Source organism: Puma concolor, chromosome C2 (assembly GCF_028749965.1).
Source record: "Puma concolor isolate L17-30 chromosome C2, mPumCon1.1.hap2, whole genome shotgun sequence".
NCBI classification, from domain to species: domain Eukaryota; kingdom Metazoa; phylum Chordata; class Mammalia; order Carnivora; family Felidae; genus Puma; species Puma concolor.
Window position 1 is genome coordinate 152,506,601 of NC_141675.1, and position 21,483 is coordinate 152,528,083.

General features: G+C 46.7%; 1 long non-coding RNA gene across 1 annotated transcript; it reads right to left on the reverse strand.

Annotated features, from left to right (window-relative positions):
* Positions 1-656: 656 nt before the first annotated feature.
* LOC147577617 (uncharacterized) lies at positions 657-4,586 on the reverse strand. The gene is made up of 2 exons (XR_015240454.1): positions 3,951-4,586; positions 657-796 (listed from the first exon to the last, which is right to left on the reverse strand). It is a non-coding gene; the product is annotated as an uncharacterized LOC147577617 (long non-coding RNA).
* Positions 4,587-21,483: the final 16,897 nt, after the last annotated feature.

Below are 21,483 nucleotides of genomic sequence, written 5' to 3' on the forward strand. Positions count from 1 at the left end.
TGTCGGCACAGAGCCCGACGTGGGGCTCTAACGCACAAGCCGTAAGATCACAACGTGAGCCAAAGTTGGACGCTTAACTGACTGAGCCACCCAGGCGCCCCCAAAGGAGCCAAATTATTAACATGGGGTCAAGTACTTAGTTTCATAAAGAAGGAAAAGAAAGATTCTTAGTTTTAGTCTAACCACCTGCGTATTTGCGAAATTCCCAAAGTGGCAGCTGCGTTCAGCGTAGACTCTCGTTGATGGACGTATTTCAAGTGTGCGCTTTGATCAGTATTGGTGCACGGACACACCTGGGTGGCCACCACCATCAGGATAGGAGAGGCCGCGCCTGAGAGAATAGCCACGAAACGCAGGAGGAAGACGAACAGTAGGGCACAGGGTGAGTGGCGGTGGGGAACTTGCTTTCCCAGGTGTCAGGACGTTCTATAAAGCCACTGCGATAAAACCAGCGTGGTGGTGGTCGTCTAGGAGCAGACAAGTAGATCCCAGGAAGGACAGACAAGCTGGAAATACGGCCCTCCGTCCACAAAGAGGAAACTAATACCTCGCAGTGCCAAAGTTCTGTTGAGTGAGCAAAGGTCCTGACACGGTGGACACTGGGTGTTCTCCGTCTAATGGGGCTGGTGTGCATAAATAATCATCGTAACACAGGATCAGTGTGATTCAAAGTTTTACCAGTTCAGAAGAGGAATAGACTAACAGAGGAGGTAACACCTGAGAAGTATCTTCAACAATACATGAGTCTGAGGAATGGGAATGGGCATCGGGAAGTTGGGATCCTCAGCAGAAGGAGCTGCGTAGGTAAAGGCAGAGAGATGTGAGTGCCATGGTGTTTTGATGGAGGTAGAATAAAGCCCTGCCCCCCAACCCGGCCAAAGACATCTGTGTTCTAGTCCCCAGAACCTTTGATATGTTAAGTTACGTGCCAATGAAGAATTAAGGTATAGCATATGAAATTTGAGGTTGATCAGATGACCTTGAGATGCAGAGTTTTTCAGGTTATCTGGATGGGCTCGACATAATCATAAAAGTTCCTGTAAGTGGAGGAGGAGGCAGAAGACAGAGAGCCAGAACAATGGCGGCATGAGAAGCTCTTGGCCCGTGTTGCTGGTTTTCAAGATGGCGGAAGGGCCACAGACCAAGGAGTACATGTGGCCTCTAGAGGCTGGAAAAGGCAAGTCAGTGGATTTTCTTTTAGAGCCTCCAGAAAGGAAACGGGCCAGCCAACACCTTGATTGGAACCCAGCAAGTCCCATTTTGGACTTGGGACTTCCCGAACTGCAAGATGATACATTGGTATCGTGTGAAGCCTCTCAAGCTGTGGTAACTTGTTAGAGCCTCCAAGGAAACCGACACAAGCACTGAATAAATCAGACTGGTGGAGCATCAAATCCAATGGGAAAATGGAGGGGGCAAGGGCAGAGTGGGCGCCCGAGGCCATACCATGGGCTCCTGAGATGTCGTCTAAGGGGCTGGTGCCACAGGAGAGGGCAGTGGCGCCTGTTTTAGGGTCATCACATTGGCCAGAGGGTTTGGAGGCAGAGAGGCAGGGAGCGCACTCTTTCTTACCCAGTGATGCAGTTTTCATATTGGCCACCTCACTCTTCGTGACAATCTCTCCGGGAATTACTGTCCTTGTGCATGAAGGACAGTGTGTGAGTTCGAGCCCCGTGTCGGGCTCTGTGCTGACAGCTCAGAGCCTGGAGCCTGCTTCGGTTTCTGTCTCTCCCTTTCTCTCTGCCCCTCCCCCACTCACTCACTGTCTCTCTCTCTCTCTCTCTCTCTCTCTCTCAAAAATAGACATTAGAAAAAAAAAGAAAACACATAGTATCTATAGGGCTCGGTACTATCCAGGTTTCGGGCATCCCTGAGGTTTCTTGGAATGTGCCCTCCGTGGGTAAGGGGGGACAGGCTTGTTATTACACTCATCGTATATAAGTCTCCTTTCTAAAGTTCGTCTAACCCAATTTAATTCTAGGGCTCGGGCAGGTCAGCCCATGATTATTTTTGTGTTGACTCCAAAGGATTTTTGTTGCAGACAGCGAGCCACGTGTTTGTCACTTGGTGGCAAACAGAGCTCGGTCACGTCAGCCCCAGGAGCCGCTGGTTTACGCAGCGTGGTTCTCTTAAGTGCAGTGGGTCTCGGGCTCCCTAGTAACAGGTGCACTCCCTAGCAAGAGGCTGCCCTTCTTGAACTGATCGGGAGTCCTTGGACGCCTCGTGAGATCAGAGCTGGACGGACGCCGAGGCCCCCGAGGCCCTCCTGACTTCACTCCGGGTGACCCTCGGCGACAGCCGTGTGCTGAGACAGAGGGCGGTGGTGCCGTCGTTAGTCCTGAAGCAGGTGGCGAGGGCGACTGAGCAGGTGCTGCCGGGGTCTTCGGCTCCTGCTTGAAGCCCCTTCGCGAGGAGAGAAGGGAAGAGCGGTGATAAGGTGACGAGCTGGGATCTCTTCCCTTCTGTGATCTGTTGGGTGCTCAAGGGGGTACGGGGACCCACCCCCCTCCGACGCGCTTCTGGGCATCTCTTGAGAAAATGCAGGAGTTGAGGGTTTCGTGCCAATCCGTATGGGCAAAGGGAGAATAGTTAGAACGGGCGTGGGGGAGGCCGAGGTGGAGAACAGAAGGCAGGGATGCTCCCCGGGCCCGGGCTGTGGGTGGCGTGTCTGATCGGGATCTGAGGGTCCCAGCTGGGCCCAGGTGTTACCCAGGGCACCCGAGGTCGGTCCCCTCGTCCTGAGCACCCGGGAGGGGAGGAGAGAAATGAGTAGGCAAAATAAAGTTGACACAAGGCTTTTCCGGGTCCGGTATCCAAACCGTTCCATATTTCTGGAAGTGCAGTAAACCCAGGAGGCGGGTCGGAGATGTGGACATTCGGGCTCTAAAACCAGAAAGGTGTTGACCATTTGCACGGACAACCGGACGTTGGGGGAAAAGCCTCTCGGCGTCTACGTTCTCTGCTGTAAAATTGAAGTACTCGGGCGTCTCATTGAAACTGCAGGGAAGGGAGGGGCTGATGTGTTTCTACAGTGCAAGAACGGTAGGGGGGCCTGACCATGGCCCACGTGAGCAGGGCCACTGTCACGGGCGCTGCTGTGGAGGCAGGAGTGCATGTAGGGAGGCCGCCCGCAGGCCCTCCAGCCAGGGGCCTCCCATCCACCTGTGGCTCATCCCCTCCCCGTCCTGTGCTCCGGGGGATGGAGGAACCGAGCCTTCTTCCCGCGGACTCAGAGACTCACTGCCTTTGGAGGAAAAGCCCTTAAGACGAGGATCCGGGGGCTTGGGGACCAGTGACAAAGCTGTTCGGCAGGGGTCACCGTGAGGAATTCAGTTCGTGGGGACGGGCTTTTCTGTTCCCTTAGCCAAAAGTATTAGCCATTTACTGTTTCAAGGCAGTAATTCTGTTAGTACGATAAGCAGTCGCTTAATACCTACCGCCGTCGGTATGTCCTCGGGTCTCACATATTGCCAGTGTCACATGGACCATTAATTTGTAAGAGAAACGTGGGAAGAATGAAAATAAAAGCCATGACACGAATGGACCCCACAGTCTGTGGGACTTGTGCTTATATTAGAATCGTTGTGATGTGGAAGGAATGAGCTTTTTAGAATCGAGGTAAAAGTTCCGACACCAAATTCTGCCGTGGGGAGAGGGGTTCCCCCCAGTCCGAGGAATGTTCCAGACGCCAGCGGGGTGTCCTGTGGGCCAACTCAGTTCGGATACTGTCTCCCTGAAAGTAGCGTCAGATCCCGCGGGTGTAGGGCTCTGTCCCACAGGACTGCCCACCCCCCCCCCCAAACCCAGACACCCCTGGTGAGTCCGGGTTGTCACCTGTTTCTGGCCAGTCGGCCATAAATCAGAAGGCTCCCATGACCCCCTCCTTGGGTTTGATTGATTTGCCAGAGTGGCTCACAGAACTCAGGCAAACAGTTTACTTCCTAGATTACCTGTTTATTGGAAAAAAGGTGAAACTCAGGGAGAGCCCCGGGGGGAACTGATGTGTAGGGCACTGGATGTGGGAGGGGGCACAGCACCCAAGACCCGTCCTGGTGCGTCCTTCTTCTCCATCTTCACCAGCCGGGAAGCGCTGGGCCCTGTCCTCCTGGGCTCCGGTGGGGGCTTCACTACAAAGGTGGGACTGGTGACCGAGTTCAGATCTCCAGCCCCTCTCCCCTCCGTAGGGCTGGGGGCGGGGCTTGGAGTTCCAACCCTGTGATGGCAGGTTGGTTACCCTGGCAACCAGCCCCCGCCCTCGGGGGCTCTCCAAAAGTCACTCCGCAGAGAGGGGTTTGTTATAAATAACAAAAGCCGCCCACTTCCCCTTTACCACTCTGGAGCTGTTTCAGGGACTGGGAACAAAACTAAGTATTGTAACAAAAGAGGCCCCTGCGGTTCCTGTATAGGAGATTCCAAGTTTTGGAACTGTGTGCCGGGAACAGTGGACAAAGGCCAGATACGTGTTTCTTCTTGCAAATCACTGTGTCACATTTGGTTAGTGGTACGAGCGTTCATTCATCTCTTTGACGGTCTCCTAAGGGGTTGGTCCTCTGTTTTGGTTCGTTTTCATCATCCTGGATTTACTATCAAATGTCTCATAAAAACAAAAAAGGTATAAAAATTCTGCAGGTCAATTTATCGACTCAGCAGATACGTACAAATAACATTACGAATGCAGTGGAAGTCTGCACCTCTTAATTTTTTTTTTTTTTTAAGATTTTATTGTGTAAGTAATCTCTGCACCCAGAGTGGGACTCGAACTCACCACCCTGAGGTCGAGAGTTGCGCGCTCCACTGATTAAGCCAGCCAGGCTCCCTTACATCTCTTAATGAATTTTAAAGAGACTTTAAGAGATTACGGTAACTACCAGGTGGCTGTTTTATATATTGCAAATGCTTTCCTGCTTGCCCTTCATCTTTTAATTTGTCTGTGTATGGAGGTGATATGTTTTCATGTCATTAGAAGTCAAGCATTTCCTCTATAGTTTTGGATTTTTCTGTCCTGCTAAGAAAGGCCTCTTCACCTCAGGATAATATAAGCACTGTCCAAAATGTTCTTGTGTGATATTGTTTGCATTGAAATATTCCATCTATTTGGAGCAGATGGCGCGTGTCTCTGTGTGTGGACGTAAAACTACAACTCTGCACTACCAAGATAAATGGAGGATTGCTGTGAAGTATCAAAGTGGTGATGTGAAAATAGAGTGTCCTAATTTGCGTTTCTGGTATTTCAAGGGAGGTTAACCTTTCCACCGCCCCCTCCCCGTGCTTTTTATTTTTATTGTTTTAAAACATTTATTTTTAAGTACTATCTACACTCAACGTGGGGCTCAAACTCACAACCCCAAGATCAAGAGTCACATGCTCCACCTACTGAGCCAGCCAGACGTCCCATCCCTCCCCCCCCCCCCCCCCCCCCGCCATGCGTTTTGAAGCTTTCCCTTTTAGAAAGCATTTTATTATACAAAAATAGGATAGGGTAATGAACTCACTACCTGTGCCCATTACTCAGCTTCAACCACTGTCAACTTATTGATTCATCTCTGTCTCTACCATATAGCACCTGAGACTGTGTGTCAACAGACAGGTAGACAGATAGGTCATTGGCATGGAATATAGACTCTGGAAGTAGATCCACACTTACATGGCCCATTGACTTTCCACAAAGGTGACGAGATAATTCAATGGGGGGAAAATAGTCTTTCCAATGAATGGGCAACAGGATTTCCATGTGGAAAAAATGAACCTCAAGTCCTATCTCACATCATGCAAAAAAGTTAATTTGAAGTGGATCCTTGACCTGAATATGAGTGCTAAAACTATAACATTTTAAAAGGAAAGCATAGAGGAAAAAACTAGGAAAATAACTTTCACAACTCAATAATGAGAATACAGACCACCCAATTAAAAAGGGGGCAAGGTACTTGCACAGAGGGGTCCCTGGGTGGCTCAGCTGGATAAGTGTCCGACTCTTGGATTCACCTCAGATCGTGGTCTCTCCGTTCATGAGTTGGAGCCCCCTGTCGGGCTCTGTGCTGACAGCTTGGAGCCTGTTTGGGATTCTCTGTCTCCCTCTGTATCTCTGCCCTTCCTCCACTTGGATTCTCTCTCTCTTTCTCTCTCTTTCTCTCTCTCTCCCCCCCCCTCAAAAATAAACATTAAAAAAATACTTGCACGGGGCGTCTGGATGGCTCAGTCGGTTGAGCGTCCGACTTCAGCTCAGGTCACAATCTCACGGTTTGTGAGTTCGAGCCCCGTGTCGGGCTCTGTGCTGATGGCTCGGAGCCTGGAGCCTGCTTCGAATTCTATGTCTGCCTCTTTCTCTGCTTCTTCCCTGCTCATGTTCTGTCTCTCTCTCCTTCAAAAAATAAAAAAAAAATTAAAAAAAAATACTTGCACATAGACTTCACAAAGGAAACAATATCAATAGCCAATAAGCTCATTAAAAGAGTGTTCAATATTCATCAGTAATATGCAAATTAAAGCCATAATGAGCTTCTCTCCCCTACGCTGCAGGAGAATGGCTAACATTAAAGACTGACAACACTCAGTGTCGTGGTGGATGTGGTCACCACGGCTGTCATACGTCATCATGGGCACCATGCTTTGGGGGAAATGGCTGTTTCATTTCACGCTAACCACTCCCCTTCGCTATGACCAAGCAATGCCACTTCCAGATTACCCATGAGAAGTAAAAACATATCCACTAAGAAAGACATTTGTACAAGGACCTTCATAGCGGCTTTATTACTATCAGCTAAAAACTGGAAACAACCCAAATTTCCATCCACAGGAGAGTGGATGAAGGAACCGTGATGTGTTCATACAATGGAATGCTACTCAGCTACAGAAAGGAACAAACTCCTGATACATGAAACCGTATGCATCTTAAAAGCATTATGTGGCGTGAAACAAACCAGATGCAAAAGAGTGCACACTGTGTGATTCTACGTATGAAGTCCATTTATGCTGACGGAAGCCACAGCAGTGGCTGTCTCTGGGGCTGGGGGTAGGCAGGAAGATTCATGGGAACGATAGGAGTCAACTTTCCTCAGTGATGGAAATGCTCTGTATTACAATAAGGTCTTGAGTCACGCAGCCTCATCCATTTGTCAGAACCCATTGGATGGTATACTTCAGGTCTGTGCATCCCACTTTATGTACACTTTAACTTAGAAAACAACTGGTAAAGAAAAGATCTAACACCTTGAAAAAAGAAAAAAAGATGGGTTAAATCTCATATGTGTAATCCTTGGCGAGGCCATGTTTGAGATACAAGAGGCACCAAAATATGTTTTTTAAAAAATTATACATATCCCCCCTCTTTCTCTTATCGTTTGCTGCTGGTGGAATAATGACTTGATTTTAAAAAGCGACGCCTCTGAATTATACAATAATTAGGAGAGGAAGCAGGAATTAATTTAAGAAGAGATACAGGGCCATGAGTACATTCTGAGAAAGATTTGGGGAAGCCAGAGGTCTACAGCGAACCACACTACACTTGCTTTACTGACTTCGGACGTGTAATAAAGTGGAAGGAGTCTTTTTACTTCATTTACATTTATTATAGAATCCTGTAACACAGCAAATGTGAAACTAATCTATCTAAACTAAATATATATATTTTTAGTACACACGCTTTTCTTTGAGGTAGGGTTAGGAATCCACATGACCTTGACTTTCAGATGGGTGCGTGAAAATCAGGAATCCTCATTTAGAATGGAGTCAGGAGGCCGCCAGGAGGACCTCTCACGCCCAGACCCAACGGGAAGAGAGGTACCTTGCCGGAAGATACTGTCTTCTACCCAGAGGGAGGAAGGAAGGTTTTCTCCTGCCCTGGCCCAGCCAATGAGAGACAGTCACCACTCAGCCAATGAGAAGCCGCCACAGTTGAACTCCCATCTACCCCGATGGACTTTTTGTTGATCACAGCTCCTTTCCTCTCTAGAAGAGCGGTCCTCCCCTTTGTTCATTGGACTTGCCTCTGGTTTTGCTGTGGCTTGTCCCCGATTGCAATTCTCTGCTAATCCCAAGTAAATCCATTTTTGCCGGTAAAAAAACTGGCAGTTTTGTTTTGAAGGTTAATAGGTGCTAGAGATGTGCTCTCTTTAGGATGGCTGTGTCAGACTCTCTGCCCAGAGAGAGAGAGAGAGAGAGAGAGAGAGAGAGAGAGCCAGAGCTTCTGGCCAAAGACTAGGCCTTACAGATGTAGCAAGAGCAGGGCACCGCAGCATTCCCGAGTAGGGGCAAGCGTTTGGGAGCTCTGAAGGCACAGAGCTCTCGTACTCAGTCAAGCTTAATCTGCTAATCTTAGATCCGTGCTCATTCTGGCCCTGCTTCCCCCACCCATCTAGTTACATGTTTAAGTATATGCCAATTACGTGCCCCTAAGAGCTCATTCTGAGAGATGTGACAGCTTTCCTTGGAAGTAGGCAGCCCTTCTGGGGTGGTACCCATCGGATGCTGTGGCCAGAACTAAAATTTAGTCGGGAGGCATCTGGGTGGCTCAGTTGGTTAAGCATCCTTCTCTTGATTTCGGCTCAGGTCGTGATCTCACTATTCATGGGATCGAGCCGCACATTGGGCTCTATGCTGACAGTGTGGAACCTGCTTGGGATTCTCTCTCTCCCTCTCTCTCTGCCCCTACCCCCCCCCCAACACACAAAATAAATAAAAACTTAATAAAATAAAGTAAAATAAACTTTAGTCTCAATCCATACCCATGCCCTACACATCTGAGTTGAAATCCTAGTATTACTATTTCACAACTGAACAGAGCAAAGATGCTTCAGCCATTGAAGACTCACCCTGAGAGGTGCCCCTTCGGCAGTGGCCGAAGGTACTGGAGGAAAAGGAAAAGCAGTGCCCTCGGGCTGTGAGGGTCTCTGGTGCTCCTGCAGGAAGGTGTCCCTGGAAACCAGGACCAGCCTCTCAAGCTGGGGTTTGCAAATTTCACGGTCCTCTGGGTGGCCTGTTCGGCCCGTTTTGCACTTCAGGGAGACAGGAAGAGACAGGATCGGTTGGGGTCTCTCAGCAGATTCCAGGCCCACCGTTTCTTCGGCCATTATGGTGCAGGGGCTTCCCGTTTGAGCAAGCTCCAGGCCCAGTGTGGGGCTCTCACTCACCACCCTGAGATCCAACTTCACCGACTCAGCCTGCCAGGCACCCTCAAGCAGCAGCTGAATGACAAAGGTGGAGGTTGCAGCAAGGCAGGGAAGGAAGGGCCTTCTCCAGCCGAGCAAGACCAGAGGCTAAGGAGGCCTTGGGGGGAAGGCTGTGCTGCGTCCCTGGATAGACTGCTGTCATTACCGGGTCTTTTAACCATCACCTTCTGGTTCATACCCTTTATCTCATTAACCTTCAAAACAATCCAGAAAGAGAAATGTGAGTCTTCCCATTTTGCAGATGTGGAGCCCCGCGTGGTCAAGTGGCTGGTCGGGGCCACACAGCCACGGTGGAGGGCCGAGGCGGGTGTCCTGGCTGGCCCCGCCCACTCCCCCTGGGCTCTGGAGCGCAGGGGGGTGCTGACCCGACCAAGCCATTGATGTTGTGGGAGCTTCCCAAACTACTCCAGCGTGAACATCTTCCAGACGGATTCTCCACAGGGCAATGAGGCAGGAAATTTATGGCTCGGCCTGATTAATGGGCCAGGCAGTTAAGAGTTCTTTGCCAAGCTATGAGCATAATTTAAAGGAACCAAGGCGGGAAGAAAGGCCCCATAACTCACATCCTTAAAGGGTTCTTAGAACAAGAGACACGTTGGATCGTTCAAAACATCTCCCTTCCGCGTGCCGGGAAGAGACCGCCGTGTTTCTGGGTGTTTCAGTCACAGAACAAGGGGTCTGGATGAATATCCATGGCAGAAAAAAGTAGGGAAAACCCTTGCAGGTCGTAAATTTGGGGCTGATGTTTTCTTTGTTGTTTTCTGATGGGTTGGTATTTATTTAACCCAGTTCTTGTAACCGCCTTCCGCTTAGGGCTCTCATTTGTCACTGTGTGGAATTGAACTGTTGCTGAACTGAAGCAGCTTCGGGGATCCTAGAAACAGCGCCACAGCAAACAGCGGAAGGAGGCCCAGAAGGGGGGCAGTAGACTTCGTTTGAGTCCTGGCCCCTTTACTGCAGGCTGTGTGATTGTAGGAATGTCACCGGAGGGGGGCAGAGAATGCCCCCCAATATGTGCCTCTTTGGCACAGGGATTGTTTCAGGCTGGTTGTTTCTGAGAGACTCCAAAACCCAAGCGAAGTTACCCTTTTTTTTTTTTTTATTTTTTTTTTTAACATTTATTTATTTTTGAGACAGAGAGAGACAGAGCATGAACGGGGAGGGGCAGAGAGAGAGGGAGACACAGAATCGGAAGCAGGCTCCAGGCTCTGAGCCATCAGCCCAGAGCCCGACGCGGGGCTCGAACTCACGGACCGTGAGATCGTGACCTGAGCCGAAGTCAGACGCTTAACCGACTGAGCCACCCAGGCGCCCCGCGAAGTTACCCTTTTATAAGCCACATTTGCATGTCTGAGGGACATCTCCACGCGTGAGGTGTCTCCCTCTCTGTACCACGAAGACGGGGAGGGCTAAATCTCCAGAAACTCTTATCCCCAGAGCTGGTGGGGACTTACATCCACAAAACAACCTCTTCACTGTGCTTTTCCTGGTCACTTCCCCTAACCGACGCCCCCCAGCTGCCCAGCATCTTTATCTTTAGCTTAAAGTGACGGCTTTGGCCATTTCTGACCGTTGTTTCTTTGTCCTGGGGCTCGCCCACGTAACCGGGAGGTATACGTGTTATGAAACTCTTGTTTGTTGGTTGGTTCTTTCCCATTACTCTGTCTTCTCTCAATCTAATTGGAGCAGCCAAGGCACCCAGAAGGGAAGGAGGGAAAGCTTTGCCGCCCCTACGGCAGAAGCAAAGACTCTTACCTCGTCCGTCTCCCAGCCCTCTGCCTGACAGGTCCAGTGGAAGTGAGCATTTTTCTCAAGTTAGATTAGTAGGAGAAAATCTTTGTGGAACTCGTTCCTTGGGCACAGCAACTCCGGGTTAAAAAAAAAAGGTCTTGTTTATTGAACATGTGCCTCACCCAAATGCTGTTTTTGTCTGTCTGTTGTGTCCTTTGTCATAAGGCGGGACAGCAGAGGGCGGAACACAGGCCCAGGCCCCACCGAGGCCTGCTGTTTGAGCCGGCCTCCCAGACGGATGGGTTCACCGTCCTCATCAGACCCGTGTCTGTTTAGATAAACTTGGCCGTGGTTGATGTGCACGTGAGGGAAAGGCCGTTGCTAAGGGATATGTTAGAAGCCATGCCACGCAGGTGGCGGGCACGGGTCAAGCCCTTTAGAGCTGTTAGGGCCCGTGTCACCTACCTCTAAGGCTCTCGGGGTAGGGTACGTTGCTCACGGGTTAGACTGACACTAGGTCACCCGGCAGTCGCAAGAGAAGACTGTGCAAAGAGGTGACCCGGAGAACATCGCGCAGTCCTCAACCCAGCGGCACTCTGGGTTTTAGTTTGGCTCGGAGACACCCAAGGCTTTAGCTAACGCTCTTAATGTGCGGCGTGAGAAAATCCGGATGAGGTTTCCCTTTTGTCTTGCTCTGTGTCTCCGGACCTTGGCTTTGTGACCAGTGAGGATGTTGTCTCTGGTCTGTGCCAGCCGGAGGATGTTAAGTCGACTGGATCTGGAAGGGGGGGGGGCATGGGCCCCCCTGATTTTAGCTAACCGGGTCGGAGTACAGGCCACACTTGGACTTGTGGCTGGCGTCCCTTCTCTCTGATGGTACCAGCTCTCGGGGGAGTTCGCCATGAGGGCTCCTGTCCATAATGGACCGCTGTCTCAACGTGGGCTGAGTGCTGGAAAATCCCCCTCCGGCAGGGTCCCCCCCTCCGCCGGCCCCCCAGCGCCACAGATTAGTGGCTCCGTGACTGGAGGCCTCTCACATTTCCTCTCTGTCTCTTATTTTTTGAGAGAGAGAGAGGCAGAGACAGAGGGAGAGAGAGAATCCCAAGCAGGCTCCATGCTGCCAGCATGGAGTCCAATTGGGGTTCCATCTCACGACCTTGAGATCATGACTTGAGCCGAAATCGAGAGTCAGACCCTTAACCAACCGGGCCACCCAGGCACCCCCGTCTCACGCTCCCATGGGGGACTGGAGACACCGTTTTTTGATATAGCATTCTTACTGCCTGTGACGTCTTTGCTTTCTGGACTCACGCTGGGATCTGATGAACCTTCTGGATCTTGTGAGGACTGCATCTTTAGCCCTCTCCTTTGGGCCACCTCCTGCGTCCATGGTTAAGTGGTTCAAAGGCTTATTGGTTTCAGTTGCAGATCGAGATTGAAAGATGATCCTAACTGCCTACTTGTCAAAGGCCAGAAGCTGAATCCTTTTATTGGACAAATTGCTACATCTGAAAAAAAAGTTTTAGAGCACTCTTATCCTAAACAGTGGTCTTACTGGCACCTATGGAAAGACCAAATTAAAAGTGGACACAAAGAAGTATTAGCAGCTAGCCTTAGGGACTCTCTTCAAAAGACGACAGAACAGAAATGAGACTTAGAGCAAAAATTAGAGTCCATATCTAATGGACTCTCCCCGCTCCTCTCCCTGCTCCTATACACCCCTTTACCCCCAAATCCCTGTCCTTGACCCTTCAGAAGATCTTTTGAGTCTCTGAGCCCCTGGTCTAACCCCCCCTCAAATCTAGCCCCACCTCCTCAGCAAATTCCCTTACATCCCAGGACTCCTGTAACATCCCCAGACAATCCCATAAACACCCAGCTGCCTGTTTCAACTTCCCTTTCTTCCTAAGATTTATAGAGAGCAGGGTCTGCTCTCCAGGCTTGAGGTGTATGAAATGCCAGGAAGTGGCTTTAGCAGAAGCTCTCGGGACAGGAGGCAGGGCTCACTTTGCTGTTCCTTACAATTCCTCCTACTTTCCAGGCCTCTGTAATCAGGCCCCGCCAGCTTCAGGCCTTCCCATACAATGTTCTTGATAGATGTATCCTGGACCTCCCACCACAAAGACTTCACGTCACCTGGGCAGCAACAGATCTTCTAAATTATAAAGCCTTTTACCTCCTCTTTCAGAAGATCCTACCAAGTGCAGAGAGGAGTTGGGAAGATGAGAGGCCGTTCATAACCCCACACACTGGGACCCGGATTGGCTGCTAATGGTTGTCCTTTCCTCCCATGATTACACTATGGTTATCAGGCAAGCCAGCTGCCCCCCTGGGGAAAACCCTCTCGCAGAGGAGACAGATGGCCAGAACATCTCAGGTCCTCCTACAAATGACCAGGAAATGGCTCAGCTGGAGGCTGATATTCAAGGCTTGATAGAAGCAATATTAGAGGCTTTCCCCCCTAAAATAAATTGGCCTAAGGTTGAATTTTGCACCAGAAAGGAGGAGAGCATCTGCAGACCCTTGTTAAATACTTTACATCAGCTTTTGGAAGATGTAATGTATTAAACCCTGAGTTTCTAGAACATTAAACAAAAAAAATCATTTGATTGCCATCTTCGCTGGAAATCTCCCTGAGATAGAGAAGCAAATGAAAGGAAATACAGTTGGATGGATGTGTCACACTTCTATCATTCAGACCACCACTAAATTTGGGGGGCAGTTGGAAACAATTGCTTTGTCTTGCCGAGCTCTACAAAACCTGAAACGTGGCTCTAGAAGCAATTCCATCCCACCTGTCTTTACCAGTCCCCAGACGTCACCTCTTCATCTCAGAATGCTTGTAGACATTGAGACATGGGAAACAGAATCGTCTTGACCTTAAGAAAAAGAAGGAAAGCTCAGAGCGCCCCAGTGGCTCAGTCGGTTGAGTGTCTGGTTTCAGCTCGGGTCATACGAGATCACGGTTCGTGGGTTCGAGTCCCGTGTTGGGCTCTGTGCTGACAGTTCGGAGCCTGGAGCCTGGAGCCTGGAGCTTGCTTGGGATTCTGTTTCCCTCTCTCTGCTCCTCCCTCACTCTCACTGTGTGTGTGTCTCCCTCTCAAAAATAAGTAAACATTAAAAAGGAAAAGAAGGAAAACTTTAAATTGTCCTAGACCCCTGATTATAGGCAAATATGCCCCCCCCCAACTCCATGTTTGGGAAAACTTGGATACTTTCTCTGTGCCTTTGTGATATAGACTTTCTATCTCCATCTTGTCTAGGACCTAAGAGCCACTCTTTGAAATGCAAACTTTAGGGAGATGTTTCTCCCATAAGAGAGAGGGGAAAAAAGGAAGTTTTTGGAAATTGGGCAAATGAAAAATCTTAAATGTCTTCTCCACCAATACTGGTAGAGGAAGCTTTAGCCATCTCAACAGGTAACCTTCATTTATTCCATCTGCCAGAAATTCAGTTTGGCCCCAACTGCTCTTTCCTATATGAGGGGGTTTTGCATTATTATACTCAGTTCATGGCTAAAATTTTAAAACGAAAGCTCTAATATTCATTTGCGTCTATATGTTCATGTGTGTTTCTGTATGTATGTTATAGATGTGATATTTTTCTACCTCTGAATGGTATTGGCAACATTCATTTGTGAAGAGTTCTATTCAAAAACAAACTTGGACAAAAACAAACTTGTTAAAAACAAACAAGGCCTTATAGAAATTAAGGACTGGGTATTCTAAAACTCTCAGAAATATAGAAGCCAAGCCAAATGCTTTTCAAATTCATGAATTTCGTGATGCAGGATAATCTTTGGTAAATGAAAGCTTGTTGAAGTCTGTTAGTCTAATACGTGTGTCCTCATGGAGACATCAAATGGAATTCAGATTAACAACTACTTGTGTGGACTAATCCAATTCATGTTATCTTTTACAAAACTCATCAGCAAGAAAAGTAACCTGGATGATGGCTGATATCTTGTCGAGTTTTTGTGAGCAATCTAAGCATCATCGTTGGGAGCAAATGAGTTAGTGGAAAGGAGTTTTCAGGTAAACTTTTTAGCAATAATTATATTTTATGGTATGTGTCCTTAGAAATAATTTCAATTCTCTTTCTAACTTGAAACTTTAAAGTTTTGCGGAGTTAGATGATGAAAAAGTCGTTGAATACCCAATCAATTACTGAACACAAGTTTATCTGTTTTTGGCTTCTTCTTACAGAAGAACTAAAGATATTCGGGTCTGTTAGTAAACATGTCTTGTGCCACGCTGAAAGATGGTACTATTTTTTAAAAAGGCATATGTTTCTAGAAATTATGAAATGTATTCATAAATTTGCCAATCTAAAGAATGTGGGTGTAACAGGCTGTTCACAACTGCTTACTTCTTAGTTTTGCTAGAAATTAAGGTTTCTAAGGGTTACGAATTCTAACATATGTGATTACAGCTACTAGAAGTAATAAGGAAAACAAGTCTGGATGCAAGGAAAGTAAGATGTTTTTGGATAAGAAAATGTATAAGATATGAAGATGGATTTTTGTTAAGGGAAAAGAAGGTAAAATTGTCCTAAAGTAAAACTAGTAAAGAAAGTTGGGAAGAGAAAGAGAATTTTATTTTGTGTGGTCAAGGGGGCTAAAAATGCACTGAGTTGATTATAAGGATTATAAAATTAAGCTTAAAATCGGTAGCGTATTTATGTAAAGCTAAAACCTGATTTTCTTTCAGCTACTAAAAGGATAAACTTTTCTTGGACTATTGATCCGCTCCTGATAAGAGATTTGTTTTTCTTTACCTTTGAAGTAATCTGCCTAAAAAGCAAAGACTTTGTGTTTTATCAAAATGATTTCCTGGGGCGCCTGGGTGGCTCCGTCGGTTAAGTGTCTGACTCTTGATTTCAGCTCAGGTCATGATCTCACGATTCATGCAACTGAGCCCCATTGCTCTGTGCTGAAGCGAAGAGCCTGCTTAGGATTCTCTCCCTCCCTCCCTCTCTCTGCCCCTCCCCTGCTTGTGCGCACTCTCCCAAAATAAATAAGTAAACATTAAAAAATGATTTCCTGTGTTCCTTACCAGCAGGTCTTTGATTGCTTGAGAAAACTGGGTCTTCATATTAAGAGTTAAACTTTGCCCACGGCTATGTAACCTTTGAAATCTTTTATTACCACTTTGGTCAAAGAGATAATGAAGTATTGTTTCATAATGATTTGTGATGTTTGTGTGGACAATGTTATTAACATAGGTGTTTTGGAAATTTTATGAAATTCCTAGAATTCTGATATGTCCTAGTACAACGTTATCACTTGTAATTCGATTATTATCTGGAAATGTTGCATGTTACAGAAATACGCAAATTTGATAATGAACTCTCATCAGATCTTTAAAAGGTCCATGGCCATTTAAAAATCTTGTGCCAGGGGCGCCTGGGTGGCGCAGTCGGTTAAGCGTCCGACTTCAGCCAGGTCACGATCTCGCGGTCCGCGAGTTCGAGCCCCGCATCAGGCTCTGGGCTGATGGCTCAGAGCCTGGAGCCTGTTTCCGATTCTGTGTCTCCCTCTCTCTCTGCCCCTCCCCCGTTCATGCTCTGTCTCTCTCTGTCCCAAAAATAAATAAACGTTGAAAAAAAAAAATTAAAAAAATAAATAAATAAATAAAAAAATAAAATAAAAATCTTGTGCCAGGGGCTGCTGGGTGGCTCAGTTGATTGGGCGTCTGACTTCAGCTTAGGTCATGATCTCATGGTTTGTGGGTTCCAGCCCTGCGTTAGGCTCTGTGCTGACAGCTTGGAGCCTGGGACCTGCTTCGGATTCTGTGTCTCCCTCTCTCTCTGCCCCTCCCCTGTTCGTGCTCTCTCTCTCAAAATGAATAAACATTAAAAAAAAAATAGTAATAAAATAAAAATCTTTTGCCATTTACAGTTATTGTTTTACTGTAATGCTTTTGCAAGCATCTTTTTGTTATTATTTTTAAAATTTCACTATTATTATTATTTTGGTTTCATCTTTAGTGAGGCTCGTGGAAAGAACCCTTGAATTCAGGTGTCTGATAACTTTAAGATCAGATCATTGATCTAGCTGCCTATATATCTCAGAGTAACTTGGTAAAATACACCTTTGTGAACAAAGATGAAACATTTATCTTTTTCTCCCTACCTAATCTCTCCAGAATTCAGAAACTCTCACTGAGTATTCTTATTTTTATGGCAAGATAGTTATTTGCATAAGTTTAATAAGAACCTGTTCTCTTTATTCTCCTGTTCTCTAACAATTGGAAATTGGTTCTATTACCAAGGCTTTGACTAGAATGTCATATTTGAGAGAGATGTACGTAGATTCAGATATGACCAAATAGCTTTAAGGAACTAAAGTTGACTTTATGGAGCCAATGAAGTCCCTTGGAAAAACAGCCTAGTACCCTGCTTACAGACTTCCCAGAAGTCTTGCCAGGTGCCTAAGGAAGGTCACTTCCTGGCAAGTGCAGGAACCTTAGGATATTTTGGGATCCTTAAGAGAGGAATTCACCTAAATCTATAGGTATTGCAGGCCAGTCTGGCAAGTCCTTGGTTTGGCTTCCCGGCCTTTGGAGGCTTTTAAAAGTCCCGTTTGAGGTTCCTTATGAAAAGTTCCAGTGAAACAGACTAAGAGTCTATATGGTTAGCTGCTATTCTTGCTATACTTATATAAATAATCAGGTCAAGTTTATTCAGACTAGACTTCTTTTTCCTTCTTTCTTTTTTTAATGTTTGTTTATTTTTGAGAGAGAGAGACAGAGAGAGAGCATGAGCGGGGGAGGGGCAGAGAGAGAGGGAGACACAGAACGTGAAGCAGGCTCCAGGCTCTGAGCTGTGCTGACAGCCCACGTGGGGGCTCAAACCCACAAACCATGAGATCACGACCCGAGCCAAAGTCAGACGTTTAACCAACTGAGCCACCCAGGCGCCCCAGACTAGACTTATTTTTCAAACAAATTAATTTTACTGTAATTATCTTTGGTAGAAATTGGGTTATTTTGGAGTGAAAACTTACTTCAATAAGAACTATTAATGCAACTGGTGGATATTAAGTTCCAATTCTGTTTAAAGTTTTATTTACCTGGAACTGGACTGGATCCTGAATTCTTCCAGCTCCTTCAAATACCTGGCCACAGATCTCCAAACTACCATTTCCAGGTTTCTCCCACCTTTTGACTTGGAATCACTAAAACCAAAAACTACCCTTTCGCCCAAAGTCCCACAAACTGAATATGAACAACTTGATATAAACTTCACAGAAATCAAAGTAAAAGCTCATGTTTACACAATCGTGATGCCTGTGGAAGACCCATCAGAAGGATCACCAGAGGCAAACTGCAAATTCAAAGAGATCTGTCAGATTGCCAGCACCTGCCCTCACTATCTGAAGATGCTTCCAGCCTGACATCTAGAAATGTTCTTGACTGGGTGCCCCCTGGGCTCAGAAACTGATTTATAATTTGTTCCAATCACTAACCTTTGTTTTTCTTTTGTTTCCATGGAAATGCCTTATTAGATACCTGATTTCTCCTAACTTTGGGAGTCCACCTTTAAGATATTCTCCTCGAACGAGACACAGCTGTTTAACTGAACTGACCTGTTCTCAGGACTGAGTGATTTGTTCAGCGAGATAGGGAGCAACCTATCAATTCAGCTTCTGGACTGTGACAATTCTTCAAAGTTTCAAAAGTGGGACTGAAGGAGGAGAAAATATCCCCCCCCCCCCCCATGTGTCTCTTTGGCACAGGGATGGTTTCAGGCTGGTTGTTTTTGAGAAACTGAAAACCGAGTGGAAGTTACCCTTTTATAAGAGATATTTGGGGCACCCGGGTGGCTCAGTCGGTTAAGCGGCCGACTTCGGCTTGGGTCATGATCTCGCGGTCCGTGAGTTCGAGCCCCGCGTCGGGCTCTGTGCTGACAGCTCAGAGCCTGGAGCCTGTTTCCGATTCTGTGTCTCCCTCTCTCTGACCCTCCCCCGTTCATGCTCGGTCTCTCTCTGTCTCAAAAACAAATAAATGTTAAAAAAAAAAAAGAGAGATATTTGCGTCCATGAGGGAGGTCTCCATGTGTAAGGTGTCTCCTTCCAGGTACCAGGAAGAGCAGGAGGGCTAGATCTCCGGACTGTTATCACTGGAGCAGGCGGGGACCTAAATCTATCAAACAACCTTACCGTGTTCACTGTGCTTTTCTGGGCCACCTCCCATAACTGACTCCCCCCAGCTGCCCAGCATCTTTGGACTTGGGCTGAAGGTGGGATTTAAGGGGGTGGCTTTGCCTGTTTGTGAGAGTTACTCAGTTTTCCTGGGTCTCTCTCACGTAACCAGGAGGTATACAGATTACTAAACTTTTGTTTGATTTTCTCTTCTTAGTATCTCCTGCCTCATGTCTGTTTAATTATTAGAGCAGCCAAAGCACTTAGAAGGGAAGGAGGGAAAACTTCTCTTACCCCTGCATTACTTCCTGCATTTCCTGAGTCTCAGTCTCCTCTTCTGTAAAACAAAGAGTTTGAACGGATTCTCGGCTGGTTCAAAAGTTCTGTGAGTTTCTTGTAATCACGTCAACCAGATATGATCATTATTCAGCATCTGGAAGTAATGCTCCCTCTGCTAACTCCCCGGAGCATTTTATCTATGTGTTAAAAATGGACATTTATCACTTTCTGTCTTAAGTTCCAGTTATTCATGGACATTTATTTCTTTTTTACCCCCTCCCCAACTGGACTAAGTGCTCTTGGCAGGGTGTCTTTTCCATCCTTGTATCCCACCACCTCCCCCCCGACCCGCCAAGCCCCAGCATAACACTTGGCATACAACTTTCGTCCAGTAACATTCAAGTGTGGATGAAAAATGCATGAGTGACGATGGCCACTATTCACTCTTTGTCCTCGGGTGGGGTGACTTGATTTAGAATTTTTCTTACAAAAAGTACATTCTTTCTATTTGATATAATTTAATATATGTGTTCCAAAATGCAGAGTTAGAGACAAATCTCCGTTTTCAAGATACTAGTGTTTTAGAAGAATCTCAGTGAATGGTTCCCTACAGGGTCTCTTCCTTACCAGCCTTTAAATCAAAGCAACGTGTTGTTCAAGTTTTCTGGAAGATGTTGCTCTACCAATTTTGTCTCGCCTGCTCTCTCTGCCCCAAGTTGATGGATTACCGGTTGGCAACAATTCCCCTCTCACTGCGGATACAACACACCATTGATGTTGGGTGAAACCAGGTTGGCTGGCTTCAGCCAAAGGAATGTTAGCAAATGTGATGCAAGCAGAGGTCTTAGATGTGCCTGTATGGTTTTCCTTGCCTCTTGTGCCCCTGCTATTTATCATGCAAAGAACATGGGGAAGAGACCACAACACAAACTGCAGCCCAAACTGCAGCCTAGATCGGCCAAAGCACAGCCAACCTGCAACACCATGATTAAAGACTCAATGAACAAGATACTGGCTGTTGGGGTTGTTTGTTATGCAGCATTATTGTAGCAGTAGCTGACCATTACTTCCAATTTCTAATTTTATCCTTGTATATGTCTACTTTTCCCCAAAATTCATCATGATTATCTTTGTGCTTTTGGGATAGAGATAGATGCCTTGCTTGGACATCCTTTTTTTTTTTTGGTTGTGACAGGTTGGTCAAGCAGGTGACTTCTAGTGACCAAGCCTGCATTTTGAGAATTGAGTTGAGTATCTTTGATTCTCTATGGTTGTGTCCATGCTTAATTTGTTCTTTATATTTTTTTAGACATTTTAATTTTTAATGTTTATTTTTATTTTTAAGGGGGGTGGTGTAGGGAAGGGTCAGAGAGAGAGAGAGAGACAGAGGATCTGAAGTAGGCTCTGCACTGTCAGTATGGAGCCCCATGCAGGGCTTGAACTCATGAATTATGAGATCATGCCCTGAGCCAAAGTCAGACGCCCAACTGACTGAGCCATCCAGGCGGCCCTGTTGTTCTTTATCTTTTAAAATAATTTGCGGGGCACCTGGGTGGCTCAGTCTGTTAAGTGTCTGACTTTGGCTCAGGTCATGATCTCATAGTATGTGAGTTCAAACCCCGCATCAGGCTCTGTGCTGACAGCTCAGAGCCTGGAGTTTGCTTCTGATTCTGTGTCTCCCTCTCTCTCTGCCCCTTCCCCACTTGTGCTCTGCTCTGTCTCTCAAAATAAATAAAAAACGCATTAAAAATTTTAAAATAAAATAAAATAATTTGGAACACAGCCTCTGGAAACATTACATGATTCATTAAATTTTCTTTAGAAATTAACACACATAGGGGCACCTGGGTGGCTCAGTCGGTTAAGACTCAGTCGGATCATGACTTCTGCTCTGGTCATGATATAACAGTTTGTGAATTTGAGCCCCATGTCAGGCTCTGTGTTGACAGCTGGGAGCCTGGAGCCTGCTTCGGATTCTGGGTCTCCCTCTCTCTCTGCCCCTCCCCTACTCATGCGCGTGCACACGTGCTCTCTCACTCTCTCTCAAAAATAAACATTAAAAAAAATTTTAAATTAACACATATATTGTATATCATATTTTATGAACTCTGAAGTTCCAAATCACTCTTCCTTATTTAAACCAATGGATGAAAAAAATTTAGAAAA